The 22179-nt window shown below is 43.8% G+C and overlaps 1 protein-coding gene and 1 long non-coding RNA gene across 5 annotated transcripts in view; one reads left to right on the top strand and one right to left on the bottom strand.

Annotated features, from left to right (window-relative positions):
• The window catches only part of LOC142599232 (uncharacterized), a 537129-nt gene extending 524699 nt beyond the window's left edge, over window positions 1-12430 (bottom strand). Inside the window, exon 1 of the long non-coding RNA XR_012832855.1 lies at window positions 12107-12430. This is a non-coding gene — a long non-coding RNA (uncharacterized LOC142599232). The remainder of the gene's footprint in view (window positions 1-12106) is intronic.
• The window catches only part of LOC142599161 (tyrosine-protein kinase Fer-like), a 278954-nt gene that overhangs the window by 232813 nt on the left and 23962 nt on the right, over window positions 1-22179 (top strand). The window lies entirely within an intron of this gene.

The raw sequence follows: 22179 nt of genomic DNA on the forward strand, positions 1-22179 counted from the left end.
TCCCTCCAGCGTGTCGACCGCACCACACAGCTTGGTGTTGTCGGCAAACTTGCTGAGGGTGCACTCGATCCCGCTGTCCATGTCACCGACAAAGATGTTGAACAGTGCCGGTCCCAGTACCGACCCCTGGGGAACACCACTCATCACTGATGTCCACTTGGACATTGAGCCATTGACCACAAGTCTTTGAGTGCGACCATCCAGCCAATTCCTTATCCACCGAGTGGTCCATCCATCGAATCCATGCCTCTCCAATTTAGAGACAAGGATGTCGTGCGGGACAGTGTCAAATGCCTTGCACAAGGCCAGGTAGATGACGTCTGTCACTCTTCCCTTATCCACCAATAAGGCTGTAACCCCATCATAGAAGGGCGCTGTGGTGGGTTGACCCTGGCTGAGGGCCAGGTGCCCACCAGAGCCACTCTATCACTCCCTTCTTTCATTAGACAGGGGAGAAAAGCTAATTATCATCACGAGCAAAACAGACTGAACTGAGAGAGGGAATTCATCTAATTTATTACTTAGCAAAACAGAGTAGAGGAATGAGAAATAAAACCAAATCTTAAAACACCTCCCCCCACCCCTCCCATCTTCCCGGGCTCAACTTCACTCCCGGCTTCAACCTCCGCCCCCCCTCAGTGGCACAGGGAGGGGACAGGGAGTGGGGGTTATGGTCAGTTCATCACGAAGTGTTTCTGCCGCTTCTTCATCCTCAGGGGGAGGACTCCTCTCATCGTTCCCCTGCTCCAGCATGGGGTCCCTCTCACGGGAGACAGTCCTTCACGACCTTCTCCAACGTGAGTCCTTCCCACGGGCTACAGTCCTTCATGAACTGCTCCAGCGTGGGTCTCTCCCATGGGGTGCAGACCTTCAGGAGCAAACTGCTCCAGCGTGGGTCTCTCCCACGGGGTGCAGACCTTCAGGAGCAAACTGCTCCAGCGTGGGGTCCCCCACGGGGTCACAAGTCCTGCCAGCAAACCTGCTCTGGCGTGGGCTCCTCTCTCCACGGATCCACAGGTCCTGCCAGGAGCTTGCTCCAGCGCGGGATTCCCACGGGGTCACAGCCTCCTTCAGGTGTCTCCACCTGCTCCGGCGTGGGGTCCTCCACGGGCTGCAGGTGGAATCTCTACACCCCCTCATCCTTCCTCCATGGGCTGCCGGGGGACAGCCTGCCTCACCATGGTCTTCACCACGGGCTGCAGGGGAATCTTGCTCCGGCGCCTGGAGCACCTCCTCCCCCTCCTTCTGCACTGACCTTGGTGTCTGCAGATGTTCTTACATCTTCTCACTCCTCTCTCTCTGGCTGCAAAAAAGCGCTCTCTAACTGTTTTTTCTCTTTCTTAAATATGTTATCACAGAGGCGCTGATTGGCTTGGCCTCGTCCAGCAGCGGGTCCGTCTTGGAGCCTGCTGGCATTGGCTCTATCAGACACAGGGGAAGCTTCTAGCAGCTTCTCACAGAAGCCACCCCTGTAGCCCCCCCCCGCTACCAAAACCTTTCCACGCAAAACCAACACAGCCGCCAAATTTGTCAGGCACAATTTGCCCTTAGTGAAGCCATGTTGGCTGTCACCAATCACCTCCTTATTTTCCATGTGCCTGAGCATAGTCTCCAGGAGGGTCTGCTCCATAATCTTGCCAGGCACGGAGGTGAGACTGACCGGCCTGTAGTTCCCTGGGTCTTCCTTTTTTCCCTTCTTAAAAGTGGGGGTTACGTTTCCCCTTTTCCAGTCAGCGGGAACTTCGTCAAACTGCCAGGACTTCTCAAATACGATGGAGAGTGGCCTGGCCACTTCATCCGCCAGTTCCCTCAGGACCCGCGGATGCATCTCATCAGGTCCCATGGACTTGTGCACCTTCAGGTTCCTTAGATATTCTCGAACCTGATCTTCTCCTACAGTGGGTGGTTCTGCATTCTCCCAGTCCCTGCCTTTGCCTATTGCGACTTGGGTGGTTTGGCTAGAGCCCTTGCTGGTGAAGGCTGAGGAAAAAAGGCGCTGAGGACCTCAGCCTTCTCCGTATCCTGGGTAACCAGGTCTCACGTTTCCTTCTGGAGGCGGCCCACATTTTCCTTAGTCTTCCTTTTATCACTGACGTACCTGTAGAAGGTTTTGTCCTTGATGTCCCTGGCCATATTTAATTCTATCATGGCTTTAGCTTTCCTAACCTGACCCCTGGCTGCTTGGACAATGTCTCTGCATTCCTCCCAGGCTACCTGTCCTTGCTTCCACCCTCTCTAGGCTTCCTTTTTGTGTTTGAGTTTGTCCAAGAGCTCCTTGTTCATCCATGCAGACCTTTCTGCCTGACTTTCTCTTTGTTGGGCTGCATTGCTCCTGAGCTTGAAGGAGGTGATCCTTGAATATTAATTTAATGATTAAAATCCTTGCATTAAAATACTGTAGTTTATAGACTTATTACAATGGGAAGTAAAGTCAAATTTCAAAAGCTGTTAAAGGATAAGAGTTATTATAAGAGATAAGAAGAAATTCTTAGGTTGATAACACAATTCATAAGAAATTTCAGACAAAATTCCAAAAAGAATTTGGATTCTTTGAGTAGGAAAAGACATAATTTGCAAAGTACTTTCAAATTCCCTAATTTCTTCCAGAGATAAACATGTACCCTAATATCGAACAATTTAAACATTTACATGCTCTTTCAGGAATAGCTCCATTATCCACTTTCTTATGTACTCCACTCCTATTTCTTAAACAATGCTTTTTGAAAGGTTTTAAAAGCGAAGTTTGGAGAACATTGTATCTTTAATAATAATAATTGGAAGGAAATGGTAAGGTGTGAATCTGAAACTATCAAGACATATCATTAGAAATGTAAATCATTATTCAACCTCCCACTGAAATTGAACACTAAATTAAAAGCTAAGACTTTTTACAGCTAGATGAACTTTCATTCCATTAATTAGAAGTTAGTTCATTTGCTTTTAACACCGGCATTGTATTTAAAAAAAAAAAAGTGGTTTATTTGCCATCTTTGTAGTAAGAATTTTACTGTTAAATTGTAGTGAAAAATGAACCGATTCCACAGAGCAGTCTAATTGCAGGAGACATTGCAAAACCGGTGTCGTGTGTGTACATAAGTGCATTAAATATAACTTGCCATGCTGAAATCAACAGAAAAAATTGTCATTGAATTAAACTGGAAAAGTAGTAGATCCGTAGATGGTAATAATTGCTTTTACTATACTTCAGATGCATTATTTAACAAGTTGCCATGAAGTTACAGTAGTATTACTTATTTTTACCTATTTACTGTATTAATAAAATAAAACATACCGTAAGCTAAGTGCTTTCTTATCCTAGATCATAGGAAAAAAACAGTAGATGGATTGGGGGGGGGGAGGGGAAGAAGGGCAGCCAAGAAGGTCACCTCAGAAATGAGATATGGAATTCTTCTCTGAGCATAAATCATTGATCAAAAAATAAGTATATGCATCAGTATTTGCTAAGCAAAGCCAAAACACATTTTAATGTACACTGTTACTTTTCTTTCCAATGTAGAACTTTTCTTGGTTCAAGTTATTGTTTCTAGAAAAGGAAATATATGCTGCACTGAGATATAATGTATTGATTCAATATTTTATTTGCTTATTAATACTAATTCTTGACAATCCAAAGAGGAGTGTATTGCAGGTGTCTCAGATAGTGTCACCGAAATTCGGGAATGAAAGAAAACTCCTTAACACTAATTTAGCATTAAGAAGCAGGCATTTCCTTTATTGCAGCGCTGGGTGTCAGGAGGATAGTTCCTCAAATCAGGCACCCCTAATGCTGGTTCTCTTGTCATATTTATACACAAATGTTACAAAGATTACAAAGTGGTACACTCCCCGTTCCAATAATTGGTTCATATTTCTTCGCTTAGTATGCAAACTAGAACGCATGCTCAGTTCTGTTCTCCGCCTCTATCTTTTGAGTAGGTGGTATAATTTGGGTAGGGGGCTTATGGGTCGGTGGTCGTGGGGACCCGGGCCCAAATTACCTTTCCCCTAGTTTCTCAGTATTTCAGTGTTGGTAATTGTTTGCTATACGCCTCAGAAAGATAAGGATGTTGCTGGAGGCAATTAATGTCCTCCCTTTCTGCAAAGTATGTACATAAGGACCTTGAAGTGTCTTGTAGCTCCTCCTTTTTCTCATGATGTGTAGCAGGTGCTCATTCTAAGAATTGTTAGCCTTCTACCTAAAGTAATAATGAATAGTTTCTTATCACATATAATACAAGCAGGCCTTCATTACAGGCCTTTCTTCTTGGCTACATTTTCTTATTATGTATAATATAAGCAGGCCTTCGTTACAGGCCTATCTTTTTGGCTACAATTCCCCCCTTTTGAAACTTTTCAGATCCTTTCAGATTCTTAAAAGTTTCACCTTCACCCTTTTCTATCAAAGCCATATATAAATCAGTAGATATATTAGCAGTACTTCTGGCAAATGTTGTGAGCTGTATCATGTGCTTCATCATTATCCAAAGTTTAATATACAAAGCTGTAGTTAAAACAAAGCCTAATAAGACAAGCAAAAGCAATACAATAACCGGATGCAACATTTTGTTCAATAGTCCAGTAACGTTAGGCGATCATCCAAACAGAGTATCCCACCACTTATGCTCCCCATCTTCCTTCACTCTTTCCAACACCTGATGGATTTTCTCAGTATCGTGGTGGATGGTTATCAATGTTTTCCGTCCATTTTCATGTCTGCAAAATTTTCTGTAGGTCTTGATGATGTAAAAGTTCTCTCACAAGTGTTAAATTCATTTCTATAGGGGTATGTATTGAAGCATTTCATACAGTCAGTACAAATGCTGTGGCACTATGGTTGGTGGGATTGTAGGTGAAATGCACTAACTGCCATCAAGACTGGAATTCTTTTTCAAATTCATTTTGCGTTATCCCAAATGACTTTAGGGACTTCACTAGGTAAGACCCCTTCTTCCCCTTCTCTAATGATTGCTGATGCCACCGACTGGACCCATAGTTGGGCTTGAATACAGCTAAGAGCTAATGAGATATTACTTTGGCCAGTGCCCAGGCCCTCCAGGATTATCTCGTGGTCATTTTCATTAATTTGTTTCTATGGAGGCAATATATCTGGTAACAGCCACTGATTTGCCCCTAAAGCTAAAAGAGAGGATCGAAGAGGATGTTGTAATCCTTGCACGTCCTTAGTGGCAGCAGCTAACTTATTGGCGAGGATTTCAGTATGGACAACTCTACCCTTTTAAGGGAATAAAATGGATTTAATAAGATTTGTTGTTGTCCCACATTTTTAATGACATACGGACCAATGCTAAAAGTAAGTGGAGTCAGTCCAGAGGGTCCAGTTGGCACAGGCCCAGGCTTAGACTAGGGGATCGTGTCATACTAGGTTCGATAACGTTTATCTTAAATTTAATGTTAATGCCAACAATTGATCAAGGACGCCTAAACAGATTACGTGCACAGATTGTACCAAAGTAAAATTGTGCCAACAATCTAAGGTACTAGAAATACATTGGGTCGTAATTTGACCTTCTCCTATACAAGATGTGGCCTTATTTGCCCTCTGATGTGTAGATCCATTTATCATTCTGCATCCTATTTTCATTTCTTTCCCTACCTTCCCCTTAAATATGGGAATTTTCCCACAATGGCCATCCTCCAAGCCCCATTCATTTTCTAAAAACACCTCAGTTCCATGTATTACCACTGTCAGTAAGGTAGCTTTGCCTACATTCCCCATTATACCAGTATGTTGTTTATGGGCTTGAGACCATAGCTCCTGTTGGTTCCCTTGACTGGAGAGCAAAGAAACTGCCAGTAATACCCAGAACAGGACCATACCTGTCCTAACAGAGCAAGACATCTTACATATTTGACATACTTTTTCAAACCCGATTTAATTTTGATTTTTAGAGGTCCTTCCGTAGTTACTTGCCACTGATCCAGGGGGGGCTTTCTTAACTCGGGTATAGTGGATCCATGGTTCAATTTCTTCAACCTTGATTGCTGTGTAGGTTGTCAAAAGAATCTGGAAGGGGCCTTTCCACTTTTCCTTTAGCGGTTCAGAGTTCCAAGTCTTCATGTAGACGTGGTTGCCAGGCTGGTATGGATGCATGGGGGTATCAAGGGTCAGAGGTTCAGATAAGGTGACGTATCTCTTTAGACCTGCAAGCGTTTTTCCTTTTTATTAGTCCGAGGTTGTACCCTAATGTGGAGAAGTGCTAAAGAAAGGGCTTGGGGCCATTTTAATGTTGTTTCCTGACAGATTTTACTTATTTGTCTCTTAAGAGTCTGATACATTCTTTCAACTTTTCCACTAGATTGCGGTCTCCATGGAGTATGTAAATCCCATGTAATATTCAAGGTTTGACTTAGTTGTTGCAAAACCTCAGCCACAAAATGCGGTCCTCTATCTGAGGACATTCCAATTGGTACACCAAACTTAAGTATTATTTCCTTTAATAAGCATTTAACAACCTCCCGTGCTTTGTTGGTGCGACAGGGAAAAGCCTCAGGCCATCCTGAAAAGGTATCCACCAAAACCAAAAGATATCGATAGCCATTTTGCCTGGGTAACTCAGAAAAATCAATTTGCCAGTAATCTCCGGGGGAGTTCCCTCACCTAGTAACCCCTGGGGGTGGCCTCCTTTGGTTAAGAGGGTTGTTTTTTTTTTTTTTAAACAGACTGGACACTTCTGTGTAACTGATTTTATAATCTTAGTCATTCGAACACTAAGTACTTGTGATTGGAGGTTGTCAATCAAAGACTCCACTCCCCAATGTGTTTGTTTATGTCTGGCCTCAGCTATTTGTGTCATTAATTGAGGTGGCACAATAACTTGCTCATTGGGGGTTATCAGCCATCTTTCTGAATTTTCTGTTGCTTTTAAATGCAATGCCAATTTATGGTCTACTTCACTGTAAAAAGGCTTAGTCCCTGGTAGCTGTATCCTTCTAGCTGGGATTAGTGCTAGAATACCTTGTTGTGCAACCTCCTTGGCAGTGCAATCTGCCAAATGATTTCCTATATTAACATTGGATTGCCCAAACTGGTGTGCCCAGCAGTGCATTATAGCAATCTCTTCTGGCTCCTGGACAGCTTGGAGAAGTTGTAAAATTTCTTCTTTGTGTGTAATAGAAGATCCTTGTGCTGACAGCAATCCTCTTTCTTTCCAAATGGCTCTGTGAGCGTGCACGACACCAAAGGCATATTTGGAGTCTGTCCATATCTTTTACCTGTTTACCTTTAGCTATTCTCAAGGCCTGACATAGTGCAATCAGTTCCGCTTTCTGCGCCGACGTGTCGATGGGTAACGCCTCGGCCTCCACAACTTCTGTAGTTGTAACAACAGCATATCCAGCCCTTCATTTCCCATCCTGTACAAAACTGCTACCGTCTGTAAACAGCTCCAGATCAGGGTTAGTCAAAGGTTCGTCATGCAGATCTGAGCGACTGGAATAGACTTCTTCAATTGTTTGCAGACAGTTGTGGCTCAAAGATTCCTCACTTTCCTCATTCATGGTTAAAAAACATAGCGGGATTGACAGCAGAGGTGACTTTGAGCTCTACATCATCTTGTTCTAATAGCATCACCTGATATTTAAGCATTCTGCTGGGGGATAACCAATGTCCCCCCTTTTGTTCTAGAACTGTGGTAACCATATGGGGTGCATATACAATTATCTCTTGCCCCATGGTTAATTTCCTGGCTTCCTGTATTAATAGGACGGTGGCCGCTACAGCTCGCAAACATCCCGGCCATCCCTTACTTACAGGGTCCAGTTGCTTAGAGAAGTACCCGACTGGTCTCTTTCAGTCCCCAATCTTCTGGGCCAATACTCCCAAAGCGAGATGTTGCCTTTCATATACAAATAGTTCGAAGGGCTTAGATAAGTCCGGCAGCCCTAGGGCAGGCGCCATCATCAAAGCCTTTTTTAGGCTCTGAAAGGCCTGCCCGCATTCAGGGTTCTAAGGCAGATATTCTCTCTGTGCCTCCTTCAAGATGTCGTAAAGAGGTCTTACCAGCAGTCCATAGTTGGATATCCACAGACGACACCATCCAGCCATTCCCAGGAAGGCCCTCAGATCTCTTGCTGTTTTCGGTTCTGGGATCTGACAAATAGCCTCTTTCCGATCTGTTCCCAATCTCCGCTGGCCCTGTAAAATCTCAAGTCCCACGTAAGTGACCATTGGTTTTGCAATCTGTGCCGCCTTCTTGGACACTTTGTATCCTCCTTATCCTAAGAAGTTTAATAAGCTTATAGTCATTTGTATACACTCCTCCCAGGTTTCTGCTGCTAATAGGATATCATCCACATATTGCAGCATAACTCCTCCAGGATGGTCTCTTCTCCATATTTCTAATTCTTTAGCTAACTGGTTTCCAAAGATTGTTGGACTATTTTTGAATCCTTGAGGCAACACAGTCCAGGTTAGTTGAGTTTTTCATCCAGTGGTTGGGCTTTTCCATTCAAAGGCAAAAATAGCCTGACTCTGTTTCTCGAGAGGTATACAAAAGAAGGCATCCTTTAAATCTAGGACTGTGAACCACTCATGTTTATCTTTGAGGGCTGTAAGTAATGTATAGGGGTTTGCCACCACCAGGTGAATGTCCTGCGCAATTTGGTTCACAGCTCGTAAATCTTGCACTAATCTGTATTCCTCACCCCCTGGCTTTTTAACGAGTAAGGTTGGGGTGTTAAATTCTGATTCGCATTATGTGAGCAACTCATATTCTATAAAGTTGAGTATTAACTTTTCTAATCCCTTTTTGGCCTCTGTCTTCAATGGGTATTGTTTTTGTCTTACCGGATTTGTTCCAGGTTTAAGGATAATTCTTAGTGGTTCTGCTCTTCTGGATCTACCTGGAACCTCACTAGCCCGTACCAAAGGTGTCACTGCATTCTCCACCTCCTTGGGAATTCCTTCGTTAGTCTTAGGTTGTTCCTGCAACATAAAAACTCTTGCCTCAATGGCTTTAGATTCAGGGATTAATAGTTGAACTTCTCCATCTTTAAAGGTGATCTGTGCTTCCAATTTACTCAATAGGTCCCGTCCCAAGAGTGGTATAGGACATTCAGGCATATATAAAAATTGGTAAGTTACCCATTGTTTTCCAAGCTTAAAATTTAAAGGATGGAAAAAAGACACGCTGTTCCGCTTTCCCTGTGGCACTCACAACATTTACTGCATCATTGCTCAATTTTCCTTGACAAGTGTTTAATACAGAATAAGTTGCCCCAGTATCTACAAGGAAATCTATTTTCTGTTTTCCCAGCTCTACTATAACCAGGGGTTCTGCTGGGGAGGTTTCCCCTGGTCCCCTTCAGGACTTAGTTAAGGGGAACTGACGTGGAAAGGGAGCTGCTTCTTGATTGTATCGTGCCTCCTCCAGAACCTCTGGACTGATAGGCATAGGACCCCTAAAACAGTCCTTAAATTTCTGACAATCCCATTTCCAATGTCCCAGTTCTTTACAATAGGCACACTGATGATCTCCTAAGGTATTACTGGTATTTTGTGCTGGAGAGGCCCCGCCTCTCCCCCATAGTATTGCCGTCCTCCCCTGAAGTTACTCTTTGCTGACGCTCCCTGCAGCGCAGCTCTCAGGTTACCGTCTCTTTCCCTGTCTCTCCCTGCCTGTCTCCGCTCTCCTTCGTTTTCTCGTTGCTCTTCTCTAACTTCCTTCCCTTTCTCCCTGTTACCAAAAACCATCCATGCAACCTCCAACATCTTTCATTAATTCCAAATCATCCTCCTCATCACGCTCGCACTTCAAACACCGTTGCCCCGTACTACACGCAGAGCAACACCTTCACAGCCTCCTGCTACCTTTTTCTGCTTTTCTAGTGCTGATGCCAGGGGGTCTTGCAGGGTAAACCCACAGTCCTTCAGCCACTCAAGATGATTTTGCAAGGTGAAAAAAACCCCAACCAAATCAACATAAGGTACCTCATCCCATTTCTTCTCCCTTCTACAAAACAACACCAAGGTAATATTGTATTATATTACAAATTCTTATTCTTGGGCCATTTTTCCTGATCATCCAATTTATATATCGACCACCAGTGATTATAATACTCAATTAGTTGTCTTTTTATAAGAGGGTCCCCTCCTATTTGTTTCCAACGTTTTAAAATACACCCTAGGGGAGATTTCTTTAATATTCCCCCATCCACCGAAGGTTTGTTACCCATTGTAACGCAAATACCACAAAATCCACAGAACAAAAATTGACAAATGACAAAAGTAACACAAAACAATACCACAAAAAAAGCACAAAACAAAAATTGACAAATGACAAAGGTGACAAAAGGAACACAAAACAATTAAAACACAAATTCTTGATTGATCAATACCTCTCAAAAGTTCTTTTCAAAATTCTTAAATCACAGTACAATAGCCCCTTGCGTAGCTCACGCCACGGCTTACTTGAAGGCTAAGGGGGCCTCTAACCCAAAATCTTAAATCACAGTACAATAGCCCCTCGCGTAGCTCACGCCACGGCTTACTTGAAGGCTAAGGGGGCCTCTAACCCAAAATCTTAAATCACAGTACAATAGCCCCTCGCGTAGCTCACGCCACGGCTTACTTGAAGGCTAAGGGGGCCTCTAACCCAAAATCTTAAATCACAGTACAATAGCCCCTCGCGTAGCTCACGCCACGGCTTACTTGAAGGCTAAGGGGGCCTCTAACCCAAAATCTTAAATCACAGTACAATAGCCCCTCGCGTAGCTCACGCCACGGCTTACTTGAAGGCTAAGGGGGCCTCTAACCCAAAATCTTAAATCACAGTACAATAGCCCCTCGCGTAGCTCACGCCACGGCTTACTTGAAGGCTAAGGGGGCCTCTAACCCAAAAATCTTAAATCACAGTACAATAGCCCCTCGCGTAGCTCACGCCACGGCTTACTTGAAGGCTAAGGGGGCCTCTAACCCAAAAATCTTAAATCACAGTACAATAGCCCCTCGCGTAGCTCACGCCACGGCTTACTTGAAGGCTAAGGGGGCCTCTAACCCAAAATCTTAAAATCACAGTACAATAGCCCCTCGCGTAGCTCACGCCACGGCTTACTTGAAGGCTAAGGGGGCCTCTAACCCAAAATCTTAAATCACAGTACAATAGCCCCTCGCGTAGCTCACGCCACGGCTTACTTGAAGGCTAAGGGGGCCTCTAACCCAAAATCTTAAATCACAGTACAATAGCCCCTCGCGTAGCTCACGCCACGGCTTACTTGAAGGCTAAGGGGGCCTCTAACCCAAAAATCTTAAATCACAGTACAATAGCCCCTCGCGTAGCTCACGCCACGGCTTACTTGAAGGCTAAGGGGGCCTCTAACCCAAAATCTTAAATCACAGTACAATAGCCCCTCGCGTAGCTCACGCCACGGCTTACTTGAAGGCTAAGGGGGCCTCTAACCCAAAATCTTAAATCACAGTACAATAGCCCCTCGCGTAGCTCACGCCACGGCTTACTTGAAGGCTAAGGGGGCCTCTAACCCAAAATCTTAAATCACAGTACAATAGCCCCTCGCGTAGCTCACGCCACGGCTTACTTGAAGGCTAAGGGGGCCTCTAACCCAAAAATCTTAAATCACAGTACAATAGCCCCTCGCGTAGCTCACGCCACGGCTTACTTGAAGGCTAAGGGGGCCTCTAACCCAAAAATCTTAAATCACAGTACAATAGCCCCTCGCGTAGCTCACGCCACGGCTTACTTGAAGGCTAAGGGGGCCTCTAACCCAAAATCTTAAAATCACAGTACAATAGCCCCTCGCGTAGCTCACGCCACGGCTTACTTGAAGGCTAAGGGGGCCTCTAACCCAAAATCTTAAATCACAGTACAATAGCCCCTCGCGTAGCTCACGCCACGGCTTACTTGAAGGCTAAGGGGGCCTCTAACCCAAAATCTTAAACCACAGTACAATAGCCCCTCGCGTAGCTCACGCCACGGCTTACTTGAAGGCTAAGGGGGCCTCTAACCCAAAATCTTAAATTACAGTACAATAGCCCCTCGCGTAGCTCACGCCACGGCTTACTTGAAGGCTAAGGGGGCCTCTAACCCAAAATCTTAAATTTCATTTAAAAAGTAAGAGAAATGCCTTTTACCTGTCCCAGGGAACGTGCTCAGAACTCTTCGGTCCGGGGGATCGAAGGGTCTCCCCGAGAATCCCTCGGTGCCGGCTGGAGGTCCTATGATCCCACGGATCCGTCGAGATTCAAAAGCCTTGTCCCATCTGGGTCGCCAAAACTGTCACCGAAATTCGGGAATGAAAGAAAACTCCTTAACACTAATTTAGCATTAAGAAGCAGGCATTTCCTTTATTGCAGCGCTGGGTGTCAGGAGGATAGTTCCTCAAATCAGGCACCCCTAATGCTGGTTCTCTTGTCATATTTATACACAAATGTTACAAAGATTACAAAGTGGTACACTCCCCGTTCCAATAATTGGTTCATATTTCTTCGCTTAGTATGCAAACTAGAACGCATGCTCAGTTCTGTTCTCCGCCTCTATCTTTTGAGTAGGTGGTATAATTTGGGTAGGGGGCTTATGGGTCGGTGGTCGTGGGGACCCGGGCCCAAATTACCTTTCCCCTAGTTTCTCAGTATTTCAGTGTTGGTAATTGTTTGCTATACGCCTCAGAAAGATAAGGATGTTGCTGGAGGCAATTAATGTCCTCCCTTTCTGCAAAGTATGTACATAAGGACCTTGAAGTGTCTTGTAGCTCCTCCTTTTTCTCATGATGTGTAGCAGGTGCTCATTCTAAGAATTGTTAGCCTTCTACCTAAAGTAATAATGAATAGTTTCTTATCACATATAATACAAGCAGGCCTTCATTACAGGCCTTTCTTCTTGGCTACATTTTCTTATTATGTATAATATAAGCAGGCCTTCGTTACAGGCCTATCTTTTTGGCTACAATAGGAAACTAATTTTAATTGAAAATTCTTAGGCTGCATGTCAATGATGATGAATAATAAATTCCTATATTGCTTTTATGAGGAAAATAAACATATTTCCCTTTTCTACTTGCTTGTACACACACATATATGTATACAAGGTTATAGCTGTTTTGTGAATTTGATATATATTTCTCCACTGTTGTGTTTTTGTTTGTTTTTTGGTGTGTCCCTCCCGATAATTCCAATGATTATATACCTTACTCTAGTGTAGTTGTTCCCGGTGTCTTGAGAGGTTTTTCAGAAGCACTTCAGGGCCTTACATTGCTGTAGTTTTATAAATGAAATATTATATTCAGTGTAGGTGTGTGGCTGTGTACACAGTGAAAACTAGCAAGATGGAGGAAGAACATAAAATGGATTTTAGTTTGCCTCCATGAAAAAATTGATTTTTAAGTTTATCCAACCAAAAAGCATTATGTTTTAGAGGGTATATTACTTCTGCATGAGCATAGATGGGATATAGTTCTACATATCAAATAACTAAGTAATTACTGTTTTCCAACCTATCGTTGATCTTTCTTAGAGCATCAAGATATTTTTCTCATAAAGCTGAGAGAAGCTTAGGTGAGGTTATTTATCTTCAGCTCTATTGAAAGTTAGATTCAGTTCCAATAGATATTTGTAAAAAAAAAAGACTGAACAAATTTGAGCAAATGCATCCATCAGAAATTGAATCCAGTTGGATCATACATCTTAAAGGAACCACAGTTACTTAGAATTAATAAAATCAAACATATGGTAAGCTAAGTGCACGTTATTTTCTTTAACTTTTTGTCATTGCTCTGTAGTTTTCAGCCTCTTTCTATATTTTTTTTGGCAGAATTATAGTGTGAGGACATACTTATGAAACATTTTTATACCACTGAGTACTGACTGAAAGAGGGACTTACTCTTTGTCAAAGGATATTTCAAAATCCCTTATGCAAGGCTGCAGTCAGTGAAGAAAGTCTTATCAGCATGTTAACTGATTCGGAAGATTGAGAGATCATCAAGGTACATGGAGCTGTAAGACTCGTTGAATCAGTGTTACAGTATTTTGTTGTTCACAGATTCAAGCTGAGTCACTCAAGTCTGCCAGAAAAAGATCAGAAACCTGGCAAAGCTGGATATCAGATACTTCATCAAATCTCATGGGTTCTGAGAAATAAAAATAAATCAGTGAAACAAGGGCCAAGTCCCAGTTTTGAAAAATTTTACATAGGAATTAAAATTGCAGAATAAGTAACGTTACTTGATTAGAAAGGCTTCCTGCTTTTGCAGTAATTTCTGGGCAGGATTTTGGAGATCAGTATGATGAGTAAGCTTATAAATGTTCAAAAGAGGAGTTTTTAAACTTACCTGCTATGAATATCACTTCTTCATAGTTAGTTGGTTAGAAACATCTCCATTCCCATTTACTAATGAGTGAATTGACTGTCCTGCCTATGTGGTATCATAGACATTCCTGACTCCTCATTCACTGCCAGGAAGCTGCCCTTCCTTCCCATTATTGCTTGTGCAGACTGTCTTCACCTGCACATGATTATCTGGACTAGTTTCCTTATCCTACTTGTAAGGGCATAAGAAAGCATTGTAAGCTTCAGAAAAATTTAAGTTATGGAAGATTTTCCAATGTAAAATATAAAGACATTTTTGTCCTTAAAAATACAATTCCAGCTTTTTTTTAACCAGGAAGTAGCCACTATACTGAAGTGCTTCAGCTTCTTTTTGGAGTCTTGCTATAAGTAACTGCTGTAATGCCTGGTAATCTTTTATATTTGACAGTGAGCCAGCATTTTTCTTTGATAGTTTTATTCTATGATGGTTTTAATCTATTCTTTAAATTCACACAGTTCACTCCTACTGGTGTTTTGATGCCTTGCAGTAGATGTTGTCCAAACTTTGAGCTGGAAGGTAGGGCAGTCATCAGGCACAAGGATGTAACTCAAAATGCCATGAGGAGGAACAGAAATAATATGGAGTCTTTTGTGAGCAATGATGGCAAGGGCTCTGATGTGGCACCAATATGCTGGAGAAAATGGTGTTCCCTAGAGAAGGCTGCAGTTTAGGAAGCCAAAATTTGTATGATAGCTTTGCTGCACACAGTTTGGCACCATATTTGGCACAGGAGACCAGACTACATTTAATATGAAGTAAACCTCTCTGACTTCATATAATGAAAATCTGAGGAGCCTCAGCACTAGCTACTTCAGGCTGTTTATCTGCTTCTCTTGCACTGAATTATTTGATAATGTAAACATACCCGTTGGACACAGTTCAGATCCACTTCAGCTAATTTACTAGTTGCAGCTACTGATTTAATATTAAAAAACAAAACAAAAAAAACCCCAAACAAAAACTTGACAATATTGTTCACTTCTTTCCCCTAAAATTCTGGGCTATATACACCACTTTCATTTCACCGAGGAATTGTATACTTCTTTTATATTCTGACATACATATTCATGACAAATTAATTTTACATCTAGCATAGCATATCATTCATATTCCCTTTTTCAGAGTTAGCATAAAGAATTACAATAGGAAGCCATGCACTAGAAATAGTCTGTAAGGCAGCAATGAGTCACATTGAACAGAATACTACATGCAGCTCTGAAAATTGATATTAAAAAGTGGTAAATAAATTGGTAATCCAGAAAAAAGAAAAAATATAGGCAAAATCCAGTCAGAGAAAGCCAAATGATAAAATTGCAAAGGAGAAAAAGTACTTGATTTAAATAATCTAATAAATGTAGAAAATTGCATTATGATTAAAAGAAAGAAAAAACAGTCTGATTATTGGGCAATTTAATTAAAGTTTGAAAATGGAACCTGGAATTCTATCACGTATAGCATATATGTATATCATAGAATCATAGAATGGTTTGGGTTGGAAAAGGACATCTTTCACTAGATCAGGTTGCTCAAAGGCCCATCCAACTTGACTATGAACGCTTCCAGGGATGGGGCATCCACAACTTCTCTGGGCAACCTGTTCCAGTCTCTCATCATACTTATCACAAAAAATTTCTTCCTTATGTCCAATCTAAATCTATCGTCTTTCAGTTTAAAACCCTTGTCCTGTCACTACAGACCCTGGTAAAAAGTCTCTCTGCCTTTCTTATAAGCCCCCTTTATATATTGAAAGGCCACCATAAGGTCTCCCCAAATCCTTCTCTTCTCTAGGCTGAAGAACCCCAACTCAGCCTTTCTTCATAGAGCCTTTCTTCAACGTATCTGTAAAACCTCTTCTTATTCTTCACATCTGACATGGTTTAGCCCCAGCTGGCAGCTGAGCCCCACACAGCCGCTCACTCACCCCTCCCCCGGAAGGATGGGGATGAGAATGGGAAAGACAAAGGCAAAGCCTCGTGGGTTGGAATAAGGACAGTTTACTGGGACAGCAAGGGAGAGGGAAACAACAACAGCAGTACTGATAACGGAATATTCTCAATAGGTGATAACAAAAAGCCATTTACCGATCCGGTGATCGACCTACCGGATGCTAAGCCCACACTCAGCCCATCCCAGAGCCGCGTCAAAACCAGTCCCTTCCCGACTAGCCCCCTTTTATGGTGAGCATGACGTCACATGGTATGGAATAGCCCCCTGGCCAGCTTGGCTCACCTGTCCTGGCTCCTTGTGAAAATTAACTCTATCCTAGCCAGAACCAGGACATTGTCCACCCCTTATTTTATACCATCTACGTCATGCCCAGATCATACACAGATATCATTCCCTTAGTCTATGGGCCATTGCTCTAAAATGTCCCTTGAGTTCATTTAGTCCATGGCTTTGGGCTCCAGCTGCCATGACAGTCTCTCAGGGCAGGAGCAATGGTGCGTGCTGCTGGATTGTTGCACGCTGCATCCAGAGTTTCACGGCTGGTGTATCTGGCATGGTCCGTGCTCGCAGTCTGCGTGTTGAAGATGTGATTTTCAGTGAGGTTCCTGGGCACCAGTTGCTGAAGTCAGTTCTAGTTCCATCATCGTGGCACTTTGTTCAGTTTCATCAAAGTCCATCCTTCATTAGTTTTGGGTGATTCTTATGGTCATACCATTGATACAGCATATAGCAATTAACATCATACAATTTAACTTATTGGCTATTTTCACCCAAAATCAAATCCCCTTGGGGTACACACCGGACTTCCTGTCCCAATCCAATATCGGGGAGGTTTCGATACGATCCCAAGAGCGAGATTAAGACACAAACGAGGTCAAATGCCGTATACCAGAAACAGTTTTTATTATGAAAAGAGTAAAAAAGAAAAGGAAAAGGTAACCGATAAGAGCGATAGGACAGGGCAGAAAAGAAAGGCAGAAAACCAAGCAAGACTCCGGGATAGAATCGCAAGAATAGTCACCGCCACGGATCCACGGTGTCTCGGTGGCGGAAAGGGGTCCAAATCTCTCGTTCTGCGACGGCGGACGAAGACGCGGGTCCACAGCGTCCCGTGGACGAAGGCACGGCGCGGGTCCACAGCGTCTCGGAGGTCCGTCTCAGGAGAGTCCAAATCTCTTGTTCTGTGGCGGTGGGCGAAGGCGCGCCATCCTCATCTTGGCAGTCCCCTTTTATACTGGTGGTGGTCTTCACCATGGCACGTACGACACGGCTTCCACGTTCCTGCACATGCATACACACAGTTCCAGCCCCATTCTTCACACGACTGTTATCTGACTCTGTCAGAAGGTTGAAAGTCTCGACGACCCGGCAATCGTCCTTATCGTCCTTATGGAACTCAGTAGCTGGAGGGGTTTCCCACTTGAGCAAAGCGATCTTTGAGACAAAAGTTCTTTCAGTCCGGTTTCTCACACCACCCCATGGCTCAAAGATTGCTTCAGGACCCATGGCGGTTTTGAGAAAAGATAGTTATATAGAAAAAGGTTGGAAAAGAGCACCTCATACAATTTGCACTACTGACAGCGTGGATCGACGTACGGCACGAATTTGCTTAATACCGTCGGGTGAAACAGTAGTTACAAATTGCATGTTGGTTACAACACGTTGAATCAATTGTATAAAACATGGAATAATACATGGTAAAAACATCAGCATGGCAAAACCACATAACAAGTAGAATAAGATTCGCTTAACCCATGGGCCACCTGGGAGCCAGGAGAATAAGTCAATGTCCCAGCCTTTCCATGTCTGAACAGGGACATGGGCCAGCTTCCATATTCCTGTGGCAATTTGTTTGACAACTTTCCGGTTGTCATCAATCTTTAAGCAACAGTTAGAATCATTTAGTTTATCACAGACGCCCCCTTCTTCGACTAACAGGTAATCGAGAACCATACGATGTTGAAATATTGCCGCTCGCATTTGCGTGGCTTGGTCCGCTAATAGGTCAAGAGCACGGGCTGTCTGATTGGTAATAATCTCTAGGACAGCTTGCAATCGAATAATGCGGTTTAAATTGTAGATAGGTTCTCGAGCACCACTAACCCACTCATTGGGGTTCCAGGTGTCAGGTCCATAATGTTCTACAATACGTCGAGGGGTCCACTCATCTTTGCCCCAGGTTTGACTACTTCTACTTGTCAATGGACTGCCGATGTCGATTGAGATCATCATATACCTTAACACCCAACCCGTCACCCTCATTTTCCGGGAGTAGGAAAAACCAGGGGCAAATTGCCCCCACATAACACACCCCAGTCCAATTTGCCGGTAACAGTTTATAAGCAGAATGACCACATACCCAATAATGTCCCTTCAGAGCACGATGCCCGTTGGCAAAGGGGCTCCATGAGTTTGACCCTTTTGGATTGTCCCAATAATTGCCTTGTGCCCACGGACTCGGGGGGGTTATGGGGGAGTTATTTGAAGTACAATTAGTACAGTAATAGGCTCCTACCGAACTATTATATGAACAGGAACAATTCATTAACCCTCCCCAGTGGGACCTTAAGCTCCCATCTGGGGACCAGAATCCCTCCGGATACCAAATACCACCTGTTTCATTTCGCCATCTCCAGTCCATCCTCCCTGTGGGAGTACTACCATAGCTGTAAGTCAATTTACAGTTAGATTGTCCTAGGTAGTTTCCAGTATTGATGTTGTTGGAGGCTATACAGTATTCTCCACAAGTTGGGTATAGTACTGGCCAGGGCAGTGATGTACTGTCTTCCCAATAGGTATCATTTTTGATTTCACTGTAGTTGCTCACCAGCCATTCAGGGGAAATGGGGATAGCAGTCCGTGGCCAACTTTCTAAACCTAACGGTCCACCACAAACCCAACACTTAGTAAGATTAAAAGCATTAGCTACTATTTGGCCTAAAATAACAAATTCATTTTGCCATAACAATTTTGGGGAGGGGGGAGTGCAGAAGTTTCCCCCGATATTAAAGATGGTGATAATGGCCAGCCAAAACACCATTTGCGATAGTACACTACGCATCCTATAAAGATTAACAAAGCAATCCCTGACAAAACTCCACAGGTGATCAGCAACTTCAAGTGTTCATGAATTCCTTCAGACAGGCCCTGGAACTTTCACCTGGAAGAGAAAAGAAAACAAACTCTGTTCCCTTCCAGGAACCGGAAGAGTGTGGTAGTTAGAAGGATGGAATAATCCACCTTGTGTTAATCTTGTGTTCCTTCCCATGGGCATCTTTTGCTTTCCAGGCATACTTATTCATTGGGGTTTCCAGTACCAGGGGTACAGCCCCCACAGTGGGGAGTTCGACCAAAACAGGCTGGCCTGGAAAGTGCGATGGATTCTTGGGATAATCAGAGCCGCATGGGGCTGGCATAATGGTTGGAGCCTTTGGACAAAATGCTGTGATTTTTGGGCATCCATTTATTCCCCAACGACTGTTGACACCAGTAATTGCATCCCATAGTCGTTCAGTCCATCCGGGCTTATGCGGCTTAAGAAAGTGCTTCAACAAACCATTAGTTCTTTCTACAATTCCATTCGCTTGTGGATAGTATGGAGTATGGTGTACCCACGAGATTCCTTCCCCAGTTGCCCACTCCTGGACTATTTTAGCAGTAAAGTGAGAACCATTATCCGACTGAATCGACTGTGGTTTGGGGAAGGTGCCAAACCACTCTTTCAATGCCTTTACCGTGTTCTCTCCAGTAGCTCTGGCAAATGCTTCGGCTTGGACCAACCCTGACACTACCGCCACTCCAACCAACACATAATGCTTTCCTTCCGACTTCCGGAAAGGACCAATATAGTCCACTTGCCAGGTTTCCCACAGCCCTTTCCCCTCCCTCAAGTGTAGGGGATCATCTTCCAGGGGGTGCCTTTCTAAGCGGGTACGACATTGTTCGCAAGCGGACACACAAGTCTTACATTCCTCCCTAGTAACGGGCCAACCTCGAGCTTGGGCCTCACAGTAGAGGTCTTTGATCCCTGAATGTTTCCCCTTTACATGTAACCATTCCAACAATCGCTCCCAGTCTTCTGCTATTTGGGTGTTTTGGAGGGGAGCTAACCGGGCTAACTCATCAGCTTTGCCATTCCATTGGCTAACAGGGGTATTATCCTGTTGATGGGAAGCCACCCAGGCTACCACAAACTTTCCCTGTCTAGCAATGGTCAAGATATCCTGCCACTTCTCTTTCTGCCATATAGGTATCCTGTTGACTTCCCACTCGTTTTGCTCCCAGAATGGAAACCATTCAGTACAGCCTTTAAATACAGCATAAGAGTCAGTATAGATATAGACAGGAGAGGCAGATTGGGCTTTGTGTTGGAAAACACTCCATACTGCAACTAATTCCCCTACTTGAGCACTGCCTTCCCCTTCAGTGATTATTTGTTTATCCACATCTATGCGGAGTGCTACAGCTCGATATTTCCAAGTTTTTCCTTCTCGCTTAGAGGAGGCATCAGTAAACCAAGCATTCTGCAACTGTTCAGAAAATGGAGGGGCCACTTGTATTACAGGAGGAAGTTCAGCTGTTTATCTGGGCCCACCTCTTCTTGGATAGTTAACCTCTTTGTGGCTCCCTCAGACACTGTAAAAATGTCACAATAATGTTCTATCTGGGCATACCATTTCCGCACAGAGGCCCTCTGAGCCACCCCATCAGGGGGTGGAGTTCCTGCTAAAATCATTTTGATTACCTTAAAGGGGCCTCTAAGTACCAATGGCTGTTGCCGAATGGTCCGTTCAGCCTCCCTCAAGGCTAAGCTGACTACAAACAAGCCGTTTTCCCAGGTTGTGTATCTTTTTTCAGCATCTTTAAAACTATGGGAGTAGAACCCGATAGGCCGAGTGGGTCCTTCAGGACCCTTTTGCGATAGATGTATTGACAGTCCGGTCTTGGCAAATCCCCATTCAATATGGACAGGGTCGGTGGGGTGAATGGGACCAAGAGCTTGATGGGCAGTTGCTTCAAACACTAGCAATCGCAATGCTTCTTCGTGGGGTTCAGTCCATTCCCACTGGGCCCCTTTTCGCAACAAGTCGTACAATGGTCTTGCAATAATCGAAAAATCAGGAATATGCTTTCTCCAAAACACAAGTAATCCTAATACATGTTGCAAATCCTTTTTCGACTCTGGCATTTTAATCTGATCTAATGAGGAAAGGGTGTCCGATGGAATGCATGTCATTCCTCCTTTCCACCAGATTCCTAAAAACTTTACCTCACTTGAGGGTGTTTGTATCTTCTCTGGTGGAATTTTCAACCCCAAACTTTCTAAGTGGGAAATTATATTATCCTGAGTTATCCGAACTTTCTCTGTTTCATCCCCTCCCACAAGCATGTCGTCGATATATTGGTAAACACTGACTTCCTTCTCTGCTTGGACTATCTCTAGTTCCTGCGCTAACACGTGGTGGGCTAGAGTGGGGGGACGCTTATATCCCTGTGGGAGTCGGGTGAAAGTGAATTGTTGGCCTTCCCACGTAAAAGCAAAGCAATCTTGGTCCTCAGGCTGCAGGGGAACCATAAAAAACATGTCTTTAACATCCACTGTCACCATGACCGGGTGGGCTCGTTCCTGGATTGTAGTTATAAGCTCGGCAATGTTCGGTACCGCTGCTGTCAATGGACCAGTATTTGCGTTGAGCCTGCAATAATCTACTGTTAATCTCCATGTGCCATTAGGTTCTCGTACCGGCCACACTGGAGAGTTAAAAGGAGAGTGGGTCGGAATCACAATACCTTGTCCTTTTAAGTCTTCTAATACAGGTGTTATTCCCTCTCCGGCCCCCAAAGGTATCGGATAAGGCTTAACATTTGTAAGCTTCAAAGGGGGAAGTAGTGGC

This window comes from Balearica regulorum, chromosome W (genome assembly GCF_011004875.1).
Source record: "Balearica regulorum gibbericeps isolate bBalReg1 chromosome W, bBalReg1.pri, whole genome shotgun sequence".
Lineage (NCBI taxonomy): Eukaryota > Metazoa > Chordata > Aves > Gruiformes > Gruidae > Balearica > Balearica regulorum.